We start from the raw sequence: 13,079 nt of genomic DNA on the forward strand, positions 1-13,079 counted from the left end.
CAGAACTGTCCACAGTTGCTGCAAGGCCAGACATTTGTACTCCTAAGTAGACCTATTATTTCCAGGGAGCATGAACTTGGGCAAGTCACCTCTTTTCAGATGAGGGCAGTTCATAAAGAAGGCTGATAGAGAGGACTGTCATCTGGCTATAGTCCCAGAAAATAGGAAAATAAGTCCTTCATTCCTGAAGAAGAATCTTAATGGCACATTAGAGCATTTGCTAGTCTCCTCTTAGTTACTCATTCGAACTGAGCGTATAACATGGTTGGGGGAGGATATTAGAAGAGGGTTGTTCAGGAAGCTGTGAGTGTTTCTGTCTCCACCTACTTCTCCCCTTACTCCTCCCTATGCACATGCTCTTTTTCCTACCACTTCCCTACAGGGTAATTTTCTTCTATTTAAAACCTAAGAAAGGGAGCTTTAATTGGTCCATGTAGAGAACTTGATGTGTATCTCCTGGAGCTCGCAGGATACTTAGACTGGTGTCTGACTCATACTGGCTAGCTGCCTTCTGTGAAGAATAAAGCAGTTAGTTATTTGGTGTTAGCTATGGCAATACATTCAGGCTCTACCATAACCCAGTCTCAAACCAGAGGTTGTTTGTCAAAAGGTGAAGAGTTATTTGCAGAGGGTGACAGAGCATTGTTTCCAAACCATAAAAGTGCACTGATATTTACCTATAGAGGCCCACCTAAAGATTCCTTACAATGCCCTATCTGTCACAGATACCTCCAGGACAATTTAGTCTGTTGGATCAGACAGCCCAACTAGCAGAGTGGATTACACTGTACCCTGGAACTATAGCAGAGCCTTCTCTTGTTCTGGGTCCACACAAAACTGTCAGCCTTTCAGATAACTTGACAGATGAGTAGAATTAGTCCACCAAGTGAAGTATGTATTTCCTTTAAAAATTCAAATAAGCCCACCAGGTGATATTCCTCTTCCTTGGGATGAAGAGCAGCCTGCTCTTCACTATGGAAAGACTACACCAAGTAATCACCAAGATGCTGAGATCGCAGGCCCCTGAATCCTTGTGGGATTTATTCCAAACCCCGTGCTATGCCTGTGTCTTACCAAATTGCTGTCTCCTTTTCACCAGGTACAGTCAGCACAGTGTTATCAGTATAGTACACAATACAATGTCCTGTGGATTGGAGAGGTAATTGAGGTCCCTAAAGGCTAGATTATGACATAGGGCTGGAGATGATGTAGTCCTGAAGAAAAAAATATGAGCTTGTATTGATAGTCCTGTCAACTGAAAGCAAGCTACTTCTAATAGTCTTTACTAGAAGGTATAGAGAAAAAGTATTCACTAAATCAGGTGTCAAAAGATACATTGATTTGTTCCAGCAATAAAATCATACTTGAAAAGCAGCTGCAATTGGAGTCAACATCCGATTAGATTTAAAATAATCCACTATAATTCTCTAAATCACATTTTACATGCACCAGCCAAATAGGTGAGTTGAAGTGGTTTACGTTAAGAATCACCATCCTTGCACCTTCAGTTCCCTGGTGATGGCACTGATCTTTGTAATCTCTCTAGGAATGTATTATTACTTTCAGTTTACTATTTTAGTAAGTAGAGGCAATTCTAGTGACTTTTACTTAGCCTTTACTATTATAATAGCATGATCTCCATAGGTCAGGGAAGTGACATGGGATTATGCAAGTTGCTGAGTATCTTTATTCCAATTGTTCATTCTGGAAGTGGAGAAACAACCAAAGTTGTAGCTGAGAGCCACTGGACCCACTATGAGGTGAACTTGAGCACTGTGAGTTTCTAGGAATTAGTGTCAGTTTAGAGCCAATGTTCAGTAATCCCAGAAAAGTCTTTTTATTTCCTCTTCCCCAAAGCACAGCCACACTGGTAAATGACTTCAGATACATTTGGGAAAATTAGAAGAAAAAATTTACAGTATAAAACTTTGGCTGTGTAGCAATGTCTTCTTCAAGAGCACTTGGCCTCCTTTGTTCAAGCTTTGGGCTTGTGAACTGACAAATTTAGGAATTGGTGAAGGAGCTATGATCCTCTCATGTTGTAATTCAAGTCAGATTCCTGTTCACCAGACCTAGTGATTTTCCATTTAGACAAATCAAGTATTTGAAGCTGGCAATCTATTTCAATTTTAGGGATGCTATGATCAACTAGCCAACACCAGTGATCTCTGATTATACTTGGCTCTGCTTCTCGTTACTGTGAATATAGTTGCCTTGTGTTTGGTAATTAAATGCTGGCCTTTTACCCTTACACAATCTACTAATCTCCATTTTATTTGGGAAGCTCAGTTTGATGATAACAGTTTTTATGGTAAGTCCAGGTCTACAGTGGGTAGCCAGCACTGAAATCTTCAAGGACACTGTTGCTCCTTCCACAGATGCTTTCCACATAGTGTTGGTGAAGAGGCCAACTCCTGGGCCCTCCAAGTAAATATTTAGGCGATTGGTGATCAGGTTCTCCTAATGTAACATTCCAATATTCCTATGTTTTCCCTTATATTGTGCCAATGATATCCTGGTATTTCAAGTTTATTTAGTATAGACCACATTTGGCTCTTGGTTTCAGTCAACAAGTCAAACAAACTTCTCCAGTCATTCCCAACTACCTGAGCTAATACATTGAATCCAAATGTTTGTAACATTCTTCATCCAAAGAGAGTCTAACTTCTTCAGTCAGGAGAAGAAAGGTTGCTTCTACTGTCAAATGAAGCTCAGCAGAATTTAGGGATTTAATGTCTCCAGTTTCACCAAAGTCAGCCTACTTGTCCCAAATCCTTTTTCAGCATCTTACTCTTTCTCAATGACTGCTCAAACTTTAATATTACAGAACCCACAATTTTGGGAATACCGTTTCCATTGTAATTCAACCATCTTTAGGATTAGACTTTTCATCTGTTTTGCAGAACTTTTGGCCCTGTCACTACAAGATGTAGTGTTTCTTTGGGGGCAGCCATCGAATCTTTCTGGTCCTTTATCCAGATCTTGGGCTGAGAATTTCAAACCCTGCATTAACGTTTTTCTCCCCAAGTTCTTCAATGCACTTAAAAGAAACCACCCATCCCAGTAAGATATATGCCTTAGTTTCACTATAATATTCAATAACTAGCTACTTGCTCTCCCAAATCTTTGCCTTCTGTAGGTACTTTAATACAGGTGTCTACAGATGATGATTAAGTATCTGATTTATCAATACTTTCCTTGGACTATGTGAGTTCTATTCACCAATGGAAATAGAGTCAGCGATACCTTTAATCTTATCAGAAACCAATTCCAGATATTTTAGAGCCAATTCTGAGAACTCTTTCCTGAGGTCTTGTTCCTCTGGAACATTCCTGTCCAGTGAAAGTATGTGAGCCACAAGTGCAAACTACCTCTGTATTGTTAAAATATTTAGTAGCCACATTAAAAATGTAAAAAATAAGGTGAAATTAATTTAAATAATTAATTTAATTTACTATATATAAAACATTATCATTTCAACATGTAGTCAATATAAAAATTATTAATGAAATGTTTTTTTTTTTTACTGCCTTTGAAATCTCGTGTATTTTATAGATGCAGCACATCTCAATTCTAACTAACCACATTTCAAGTTGCTCTACAGCCACATGTGGCTAGTGGGTTCTGTGTAGGACAGCACATATCTAGAACTCCTTCCATTCACAGTTTCTGTAACAGTTTGATTAAAGAAACAGAACAACATAAGTGATACAGAGTAAGAGATTTTTATATAAGGACTAGCATTTGCACAGTTATTGAACTTGGAATGGGTGTCTCTGTGATGCTTTGATATTGAGAGTGAAACCATTAGCTATTAGCCATTAGGTATCAGTCAGATCAGTAGTAGAAAAGAAAGCTGGATACATACAATACCTAGGATAAGGGACCCACTACAGTGAACTGGAAGCAGCATCATTCTCTCTGTCTCCAATTACTGCAGGGAAAACCGGCAGGGGAAGCTGCAGCCCTCTACCACGACTTGCACACTCATCTGGCCCAAAACTATAAGAAGCTGGAAGGAGGCTCCCCATATCATCAAAATGAGATTGCAGATTGGTGAGTACAAGTGTGAGATGCCACAATGCATGGTACTCTACACTAATCTTCTGAGCATAAAAAATATGGCTGCTGCTTCATTTCTACCTTCCAAATTCATTCAAATTTTACTTGTGGCCAATATGAATCTAGAACCATACAGTAAAGGAAATTATGAAACATTCTCATCCTGGTTAAGGTGACACAATAATAAACCACTTCAACTATGTTATATTAAAATTTTTTAATTAACAAGTTGAGAAATAAAATTTATATGCAATATCACAGGAAAGATTAATATCACTAGTCATTTATAAAACAATATTAACCACCAGTGAGTAAACTGAACAATAATCATTCTCAAAAAATAAAAGAAAGCTATGAAGGGTCACAAAAACAGAGCCTCGTTTCTAATAAAAAATAATACAAAAGAAAAATATATAGCTAACAATTATGTATTTTTTGCGGTCAGAGTGCTATGAACATGCTGTTGCTGGGTGGCATAAAAATTGGTATAAAATTGACAATATATAATTTTGTAAAATGTCTCATGGCTTTAAAATGTTTCTATACTGTAGTAATTCCATTTATTTGTTATTCATATTTTAAAATGTATAAATTTTAAAAATATCCAAAGCAAAAGAATAATCATATAAAATACTTATAAAATGTGTAAAAGTGATAAAAGCCAGATACATCACCATGTGTACAGTTATAGTATGGTTCCAGTTTTTAAAAATAAACATTATAATGGCATATTTCTCTGCTTGGAAAAAGAATCTTGGAAGGAAATATTTTTAAGATGTTAACAGATATTGTAAGTTATATTTAATTAATTTATTATACTTTCTTCTTTTTTCTAACATTTTTGAGATTTTCATGTGATTACTAAACTCTAAAGACTAATCAGTATCGTTAAAATGTTTACATTAATTTAACGGCGTTTTCTCAAACTGTTCTGTAAGCACCAGATAGAGTTACATCCTTTTTTTAAAAGAAATAATGGATCATAGGTAATGCTTTAGTGTATACTCTCAATAAGTTTTCTAAAGTATTTGTGCCAATTTATACTTCTACCAACATTTAATGAGAATTCCAATTGCTATACACTCTTGGTAATTCTCAGTGTAGTCAGTCCTTTTCGTTTTAGCCATTCTTGTGGGTGTGCAGTGGTAGTTCACAGGTGTTAGTTTGCACTTTGCTGAGAAGTAATTAAGTTGATCACCATTTCATATGCATACAAGCAATTCACATATCCTCTTTTGTGAAAGTATTTTTCAAATCCTTTGTCTATTTTTATAGAGTTTTCTGTCTTTTTTTATTGTAGGAGATTTTTTATGTGTTGGATACAAGTCCATCTCATGTATATGTATTGCAAAAAAAAAAAAAACCTTCTCCCCTTCTATATCTTGCGTTTTCATTTTCTATTTTTTTAATTGAAAATAATATCTTAATTTTAAAATAGTTCAACTTATACTGTTTCTTTACGGTTAGTGCTCTTCATGATTAATATCCTATTTAAGAAATCTTTGCCTATTCTAAGGTCAGGAAGATATTTTTATATGTTATCTTCTAGAAGCTTTACTATTTGCCTTTCACATTGAGGTCTATGATCCATCGGACTTGATTTTTGTATATCACGTGAGGTTTCCCTAAATGGATTACTTTGATTAAGCATTGTTTATTTTTCAGATTCCATTTCATTGCAGTAGTGATTTTGCCTTAAATTAGATGGCTATGTATGTGATGTCTCATTGTGACTTTGATTCCCATGTCCCTGATGATTAGTAATGTTGAGCACCTTTTCATGTACCTGTTGTCCATCTGTATGTCTTGTTTAGAAAAATGTCGACTCAAATATTCTATCCAGATTATTTTGTTTTTGCTATTGTATGAGTTCTTTATATGTTATAGATATTAGTTCCTGATCAGATATATGATTTGCAAATATTTTCTTCCATCCCATGGGTTGCCTTTTCTTTTAGTTGATGGTTTCCTTTGCTGTGCAGAAGCTTTATAGGTTGATGTAGTTCCATTTGTTTATTTTTGCTTTTGTTGCTTTTGCTTCTGGTGTCAAATCCAAAATATCATTGCCAAGACTGTGAAGGGCTTACTGCCTATGTTCTTTTCTAGGAGTCTTATGGTTTCAGGTCTTATGGTCAATTCTTTAATCCATTTGAGTTTATTTTGTTTCTGGTATAAAGTAACAACCATTTCTGACACATAATGGATCAATTTCTTAACTTCAGGTTAAAATTTTCATGGAAATCTGAATATCTGTTCATTCCCCCCACTACTTAGTGATTACTGATTCTTTTGTTATGTGTGAAACTTCAGTTAAAATATATGGAAGATTGAGTAAAGATCCCAGATTTCACAATATATGATAATATATGTATATATCATTTAACTTTTAGCTGGAAACTGGGAGAGAAGGGAAGAATTATTTTCAGTATATAAATTAATAAATACATAGTCTGATGTATTATATATGAGTAAATGGCTTAATTTCAGTGCAATAAATTGAGTGATTTTAAGGAACATAAAAAGCACACAGAAATGCAAAGTTATGAGTACAGAGGAACATACTAGACTATTTTGACCTCCCACACCAATTTGTTCACATCCTTGCCTCTACTGTTTCTCTCTCAGCCATGCTATTTTATCATGGTCCAAAATGCAGGGTTTACCTCTCTTGTAAGATAATCTTGTTATAGACAATCTAGTTATTGAATGTTTTCAGCTCAGGAAAGTGTTGTTAATGGCTCTTTGTGGCATTTCAAATCCATCATATATATATGAGACACAAAAATTTTTCTTTCCTCAAACTTATGGTGATTACTTTGTCTAGAAGTCATAGTGTTTCACAGAAAACAAAACAAACAAACAAACAAACAAAAACTTGCTTACCTGGTAAAGCTTTCTCAACTCTTTTCTCTTGTTACTTTTCCTTAAAAAGAAAAAGGGTTTGATCGACAGAGGATTTATTCTAACAACCAGTGTCTTTCTCACTTAGAAGGACATTTTTATAGCATTTTTTGAGCAACATTATCTTATATCAGACTGATGTGACAAAATAGGACGTTTCAAAACAGCTTCGATATATAAACTTAAATGCTGCTTATTATCATCCCTCCAAAGTGTTTTCCACCTGAAATAAAAAGGTACATTCTAAGCTTGTTCATAGAAGGAAAAGGCTTATGTTTAGTATCGAAGGAGAACTTAAAGCTTGATCTTTCAGATAATTCAAAAGACACACTACAGTTCCACAAGGAATACTTCTCCAGATAAGTTTACTTACTGTCAGGATAAATGGTGTATTTGAAGGAAAGGGTAATAGCAGGTGTGAGAGCAGAAACTGTGAGTTTGATTCTGTGTCAGGGATCACAGGGAAGGTCTGCAGTTAGTACACAACAGAGGCAATCAGTTCAAGTTCAGAGAGAGAGTGGGAAAGAGAAATACAAAAGAAAAGACTCTAATAAGTAGAGGGCTTCAAGAAAGCACTGTATATGACACTACCAATACACGCTGCTGGTTCTATTCTATTCAGGGTGAAAGCCCACATTGCTGACATTCACAGGTGCTTCCTACTTTGTGGTCCTGAAGCACTTTGAAATGTGTGTGCTGGCTCATTTCTCCTAGTGCTTTGTTTATGGTCAGCTGGAAGAGTCGGACATGAGAACTAATAATTTCATTGAAACTATCTTTTTCTTCTGTTTCCTTAACACCTAACTTGCATTGTATTAGATCATCTAATCCTTAACCTTTCTTTGTTTAAATTTGTTTTTCTTTATTTTAAATTATATCTGATTTAAAACTCAGATTTTTTCCCTTTCTCCTTGAATAGGTTAGAGGGATATGGCTGGAGGCATATCTGAGAGGAGAAAGATATGATTTTAGTTAAGGCTACCAAGCAGACTTTTGTTTACCTGAGTAATGGATACTTCGTGAAGAGGAGAAGTGAATTGTTTAAACGAAAGGAAGGATTTTGGAGGCTTAATAAAGAGGAGATAAAGCACATGACAGGACAGAAGAATCTGAGTAAGAATAGGAAATTCTAATGGAGAATTTAAGTACATTTTGCTATATGGTGTATAGTGTAAAATTTCTTATCTATTGCCTTACAGAATCTTCAGTAAGATATCTGCTTTTTATTGATCCATTTTGAAACTGAAATTGCTTTAGGACCTGTATCCAAGTACCAAGTCTTGAGTCAAGATGGGTGTTGAGAGAAAACAGGCAGACCACAAGAATATTGTTAAAACCATTTTATGGGCTTCCCTGGCGGCGCAGCGGTTGAGTCCACCTGCCAATGCAGGGGACACAGGTTGGTGCCCCGGTCCGGGAAGATCCCACATGCCGCAGAGCGGCTGGGCCCGTGAGCCATGGCCGCTGGGCCTGCGCATCCGGAGCCTGTGCTCCGCAACAGGAGAGGCCACAACAGTGAGAGGCCCGCGTACTGCAAAAAAAAAAAAAAAAAAAAAAAAAAAAAAAGTTACTAAAACTTTCAAAATGACAGAGATTTATAATGATATCTTGTTTTTTCTATAACAAAATATTAACTAAAATTAATCAAATCAAGTTTTAGAGTCTAGAAACTACATCTTCCAGTTAACTTGACAATTTGAGATGATATCCTTCTAAGGAATAAAATCATTTTTTACATACCAGACAATTGTGATGATAGATTTCTATTCTAATTTTTCATTTAGTTTATATCAAAGCAATGGTAATGAGAAAAGTCTAGTGGTAATGATAGTAATGAATTTGCCTGCATAATTACTGTCACAGGTATAAAATCAATTGAAATTAGCAAATATATTCTTTACTATTTTTTCATGTCATTGTTGAAAAGGAAAAGGCAAGGAAGGGAGAAAGGCAGTGAAATAAAGGCAGGAGGCTCAGACAGAGAAATACAGTTCTTTTAAAATATGTCATTGCCAGATATTGCCTCTTGTTATGGACTGAATGTCTGTTTCCCCCACCTCAAATCCATCTGTTGAAGCTCTGGCCTCCAGTGTGACAGTATGTTGAGGTGGCAGCCTTTGGAGGTAATTAGATTTAGGTGAGGTCATGAGAGTGGGGTTCTCATGACGGGATTAGCATCCTTAGCAGAAGAGACTAGACAACTAGTTCTCTCTCTCAGCCATGTGGGGCTACAATGAGAAGTCAGCCACCTGCAAGCCAGAAAGAATACTTTCCAGCCTCTAGAACTGTGAGAAATAAATATCTGTTGATTAAACCATCTAGTTTGTGGACTTTTGTTATAACAGTTCAAGTTGACTAATGCACCTCTTAAGGGTCAGACTTTAAAAATGTGCATAAACCACTGGGCAACTTCTTGAGTCAGACGCTGCAAGTCAGTGAAACATTCTGAAAAAACATTAAAATACTGGTAGATATTAAACAGCTGACAGGTTTGTTGAAGGAAAAAGTCATTGTGCTCCATGGAAAGGTAAGGACTCTGCATCTTACTTCCATATCCTTGGACCTAGCACAATGCTCATCTCAGAAATATATGTCCTCAAAAAGATTCTGTGAATGAATGAATGATATTTCTGTTATTGTATATAATATCCAGTCCAAATAAAAATGGCTGCCTATTGACTTTCAGATAATTAGCAAAATTTAAGAACCTTTTATATTGCAAAATAATGACTGATGAATGTTTGCCTTTATTAACCAATTTAGGAGGCCCCAATGTTCATTTAAATATACACAAATGAGTGCGTGTGTGTGCGTGTGCCTACATGTGTGTGTGGCTAAATACCCATGACTTAATAGTCAGAGAACTCTTCGTTACTCAGGTCATATATGTGTACTTTTCATAGATTATTACCTTTATCTAAAGCCCCTTTCCCTTTTTCCTTACCTTTGTCTTCTTCTGCAAATAACCAAGAAACACTGTTTAGTGAGAATATAGGAGATGCCTGATAATTAAAATTTAGGATATAGTTGCAAACACTACCTGAAAATATGGACACTTTTAAAATTCTAAACTTTTTTGTAGTATTAGCATAGATGCAGAAAAGTTCACTAATAGTAAGTGTACATCTTCATAAATTTTAACCCATCAAACAAACAAACAAACAAACAAACCCAACATCTAACCACATCCATGTGAAGAAACAGGACATTACCAGAATCCCAGGGTCTCCTCATGCCCAATTCATGCCCCAAGAGTCACCTCTAGCTTACTGTTTATGGCCGGGTTTCAACTTTACATGAACAGGATGATTGAGTGACATCCACGTTATGTCTGTGAGATCCAACTACGTGTCATGTATAGCTGCAGATTCTTCACTTTCATTACTGTATAGTATTCCATTGGATGAATATATAGCACAATTTATCCATTCTAGTGTTGATCACACTTTGTTTGTTTTTATTTTATCTGTATTAAAAATAGTGTTTATACATGTACTATATATATCTTATGTATATACTTTACATATGTATATTTTGAGCATTGTTTGGCTTTTATGAATTTTTTTTTTTACAGTTTTTTTGAGAATGTATACCTATATACCTTTGGGAGAGGAGTTGTTAGTGCAAAACTATGTGTATGATCAACTTAATAGTAAGCTTAGCAAAAAGTTTCCAAAGTAATTGGCCCAAATTATACTCCCACCAGCAGCATGAGATGGTTCAGGTTTGTAGTAGGACTTGAACATTATATAAATTCTAATTTTGATCTTTAAATCTGTCTAGCCATAATCATCTTCTTTCCTCCCAGTCATAAGTTAGGAAAGTAAAAATTGGCAAATGTTCCTAAAAGAGGGAGACCTAAAACTTCATTAAATTCTGAAAGTTGTTTAATAGAAATATAATTTTTCAGCTTATTTGGCTGTTTTTTAATTTTAATCATTTGATTAAAATGGAGCAGATCTAATGAATTATTCAGAGCAATAACAACACAATTATCTTAATTCTATTTTTTTCTTCTCTATGAAATATCACACACAGACCTTTATCTAGATCCTGAACACCTGCCAAATAAGTCATTATTAGTGTTCTGCTAAAAGCCCCCCCAGAAGAAAAAAAAACAATACATATTCATAAACAAACAAAATTAGAAGTCAGTGTTCTGAAAAAGGAGTGCTTGAACAACACCATGATCTTAAGCTTTACAGAACATATCATTGTACTCAGTGTAGGAGGTGAAGACAAGAGGCAATTTATTCTGCAGCTGGTTTCAAAATAAACACAGCAAAGAAAGATAAGGAGTGAAAGAGGGATAAATCCTCCAGTAGCAAACTTGATGGACAGACAGGCTGCCATTAACAATGCTGCTGCCTTTGTAAGTACAGAGTGATGTGGAGATACCCTGGCATTTATACTGTAGACATGGTCCTTAAAGATTTTACACCTCCAATTCCTTAGAATTATCGGCTATCTCCAGCCTGTCAGTCATCCAAGCAATCTTAGATTTTTAGCTCACAGGCCAGGCAGATTATTGACAAAGCAATCCAGGGTGATATAACACACCCTGACAAACAGCAGTGAGGGGATTGTGTTTACCATGTTCACTGCACCAATTCAGCTAAATTAATTCTTAACACTGAAAGTAAACTTTCTCTTGATAACCATTCACCCCCTACCAGTGTTGTTTTGCTCCACAGCACTAGCTCAAGTGGAAGTGTAATAGTGCCCTGATGTAAGCAATTTAATCTGGTGGGGACTAATAGAAACAAGAAAGGTATATGTCTCCACAGCAAGAAGGCTAATGAGGACATCTGTAAATAAAAAAACCTCTAGGTTAGAATCACGTTAAGGATTTGACTTAAGTACACAAAAGTAGGAGATTTCTAAATTAGGTCTGCCATTCTGTCTTTAGCTTACCCCTTCATCTGCAGAAATTGAATACATACAACTCAAGTCTAAAAAGCAAAGGTGACAAAACAATAACCATAGAACAAACAAAAGACACAAAAAGCGATCTAATAAAATTTATCCCAGGCAGCTGTTTTACATTGTATTTTTGCCCAAAGGAAGTTTTAGTGTTTGAGTAATAAATTCTTACAGCAGGGGCAAGGAGAGTTTGGAGGGGCAAAAAATAAATTTCGAAGGCAAAACATCAGCACACCCTTAAGTTTAGCAGTCATTTCAGGCACTGCTAACATTCAGAGCTAATTTTTTGAACTATGCTAATTTTAAAATGTATGTTACCTATTAAATCACTTACAGAACATAGGTGCCATGTGTAATTGCTATGTTGAAATCATTTCTCTGTCTGTCTCATAGTTTGGACTTGTAAAGCTAATTTTAATAGCATTAGACTAAAATTCACATGTTTTTCATGGAGAATTCTAATGCTGTAGTAATTACATGAAAATATTTTGTCTTTCAAATGCTTTTGAAGTATCTTTGGATGTATATTTATTTACAGAACTGTCTAAATTTCATGAATGTAACATGAATATTGACTTTCTTCTAAACTAGGAGTTGAATATAACTTCTATTGTATCAATGGAGAATTTTTATAAAATACATGAATAAATTTATTTAAAATATATTTATGTCTTTTCCACAATCACAACATAATAGCTAAAAACTTAAAAAATATTAAAAATCTTAAAATCAAAGAAATCAAGTGACTCACTAAAATTTCATCATCTTAGCTTCATCTCTTTCCATTTTTGGTGACATGTAGAACTTTTTGCTCATGCATTTATTTTAGAATCTGGTTCCTGTCTTTCCTTTTAAATCCGACCTGGACAAGTACCCCATATATTGAATAACCTCCAACACACTGACCTTGCTGCTCTTTCTCATAATTGCCAACTTCGTTGCCACCCCAAGGTTTTTATGTCTGCTGCTGCCACCCCCAGGTTTTTGCATGATGAGACTCTTCACAGGAGGTGCTGGAATATTACCTTCTCCAAGATACCTTTACTAACCCCCTGATTAAAAGACCATCTTTCATTCTTCTTCTATCCCCTTACGCTGCTTTATTTTCTTTATGAAACATATCACTACTCAAAATCAGACAGTTGATTAACCTATTCACTTGTTACCTATTCCCTACACTAGGATATAAGGTT

The 13,079-nt window shown here is 35.4% G+C and overlaps 1 pseudogene; it reads left to right on the plus strand.

Moving 5' to 3' along the window:
• The first annotated feature begins 1,658 nt into the window (after nucleotides 1–1,658).
• LOC103088609 (coiled-coil domain-containing protein 6-like) overlaps nucleotides 1,659–13,079 on the plus strand; it is a 75,011-nt pseudogene continuing 63,590 nt past the window's right edge.

The sequence above is a fragment of the Lipotes vexillifer genome, unplaced genomic scaffold, assembly GCF_000442215.2.
Source record: "Lipotes vexillifer unplaced genomic scaffold, Lipotes_vexillifer_v1.1 scaffold67, whole genome shotgun sequence".
NCBI lineage: Eukaryota > Metazoa > Chordata > Mammalia > Artiodactyla > Lipotidae > Lipotes > Lipotes vexillifer.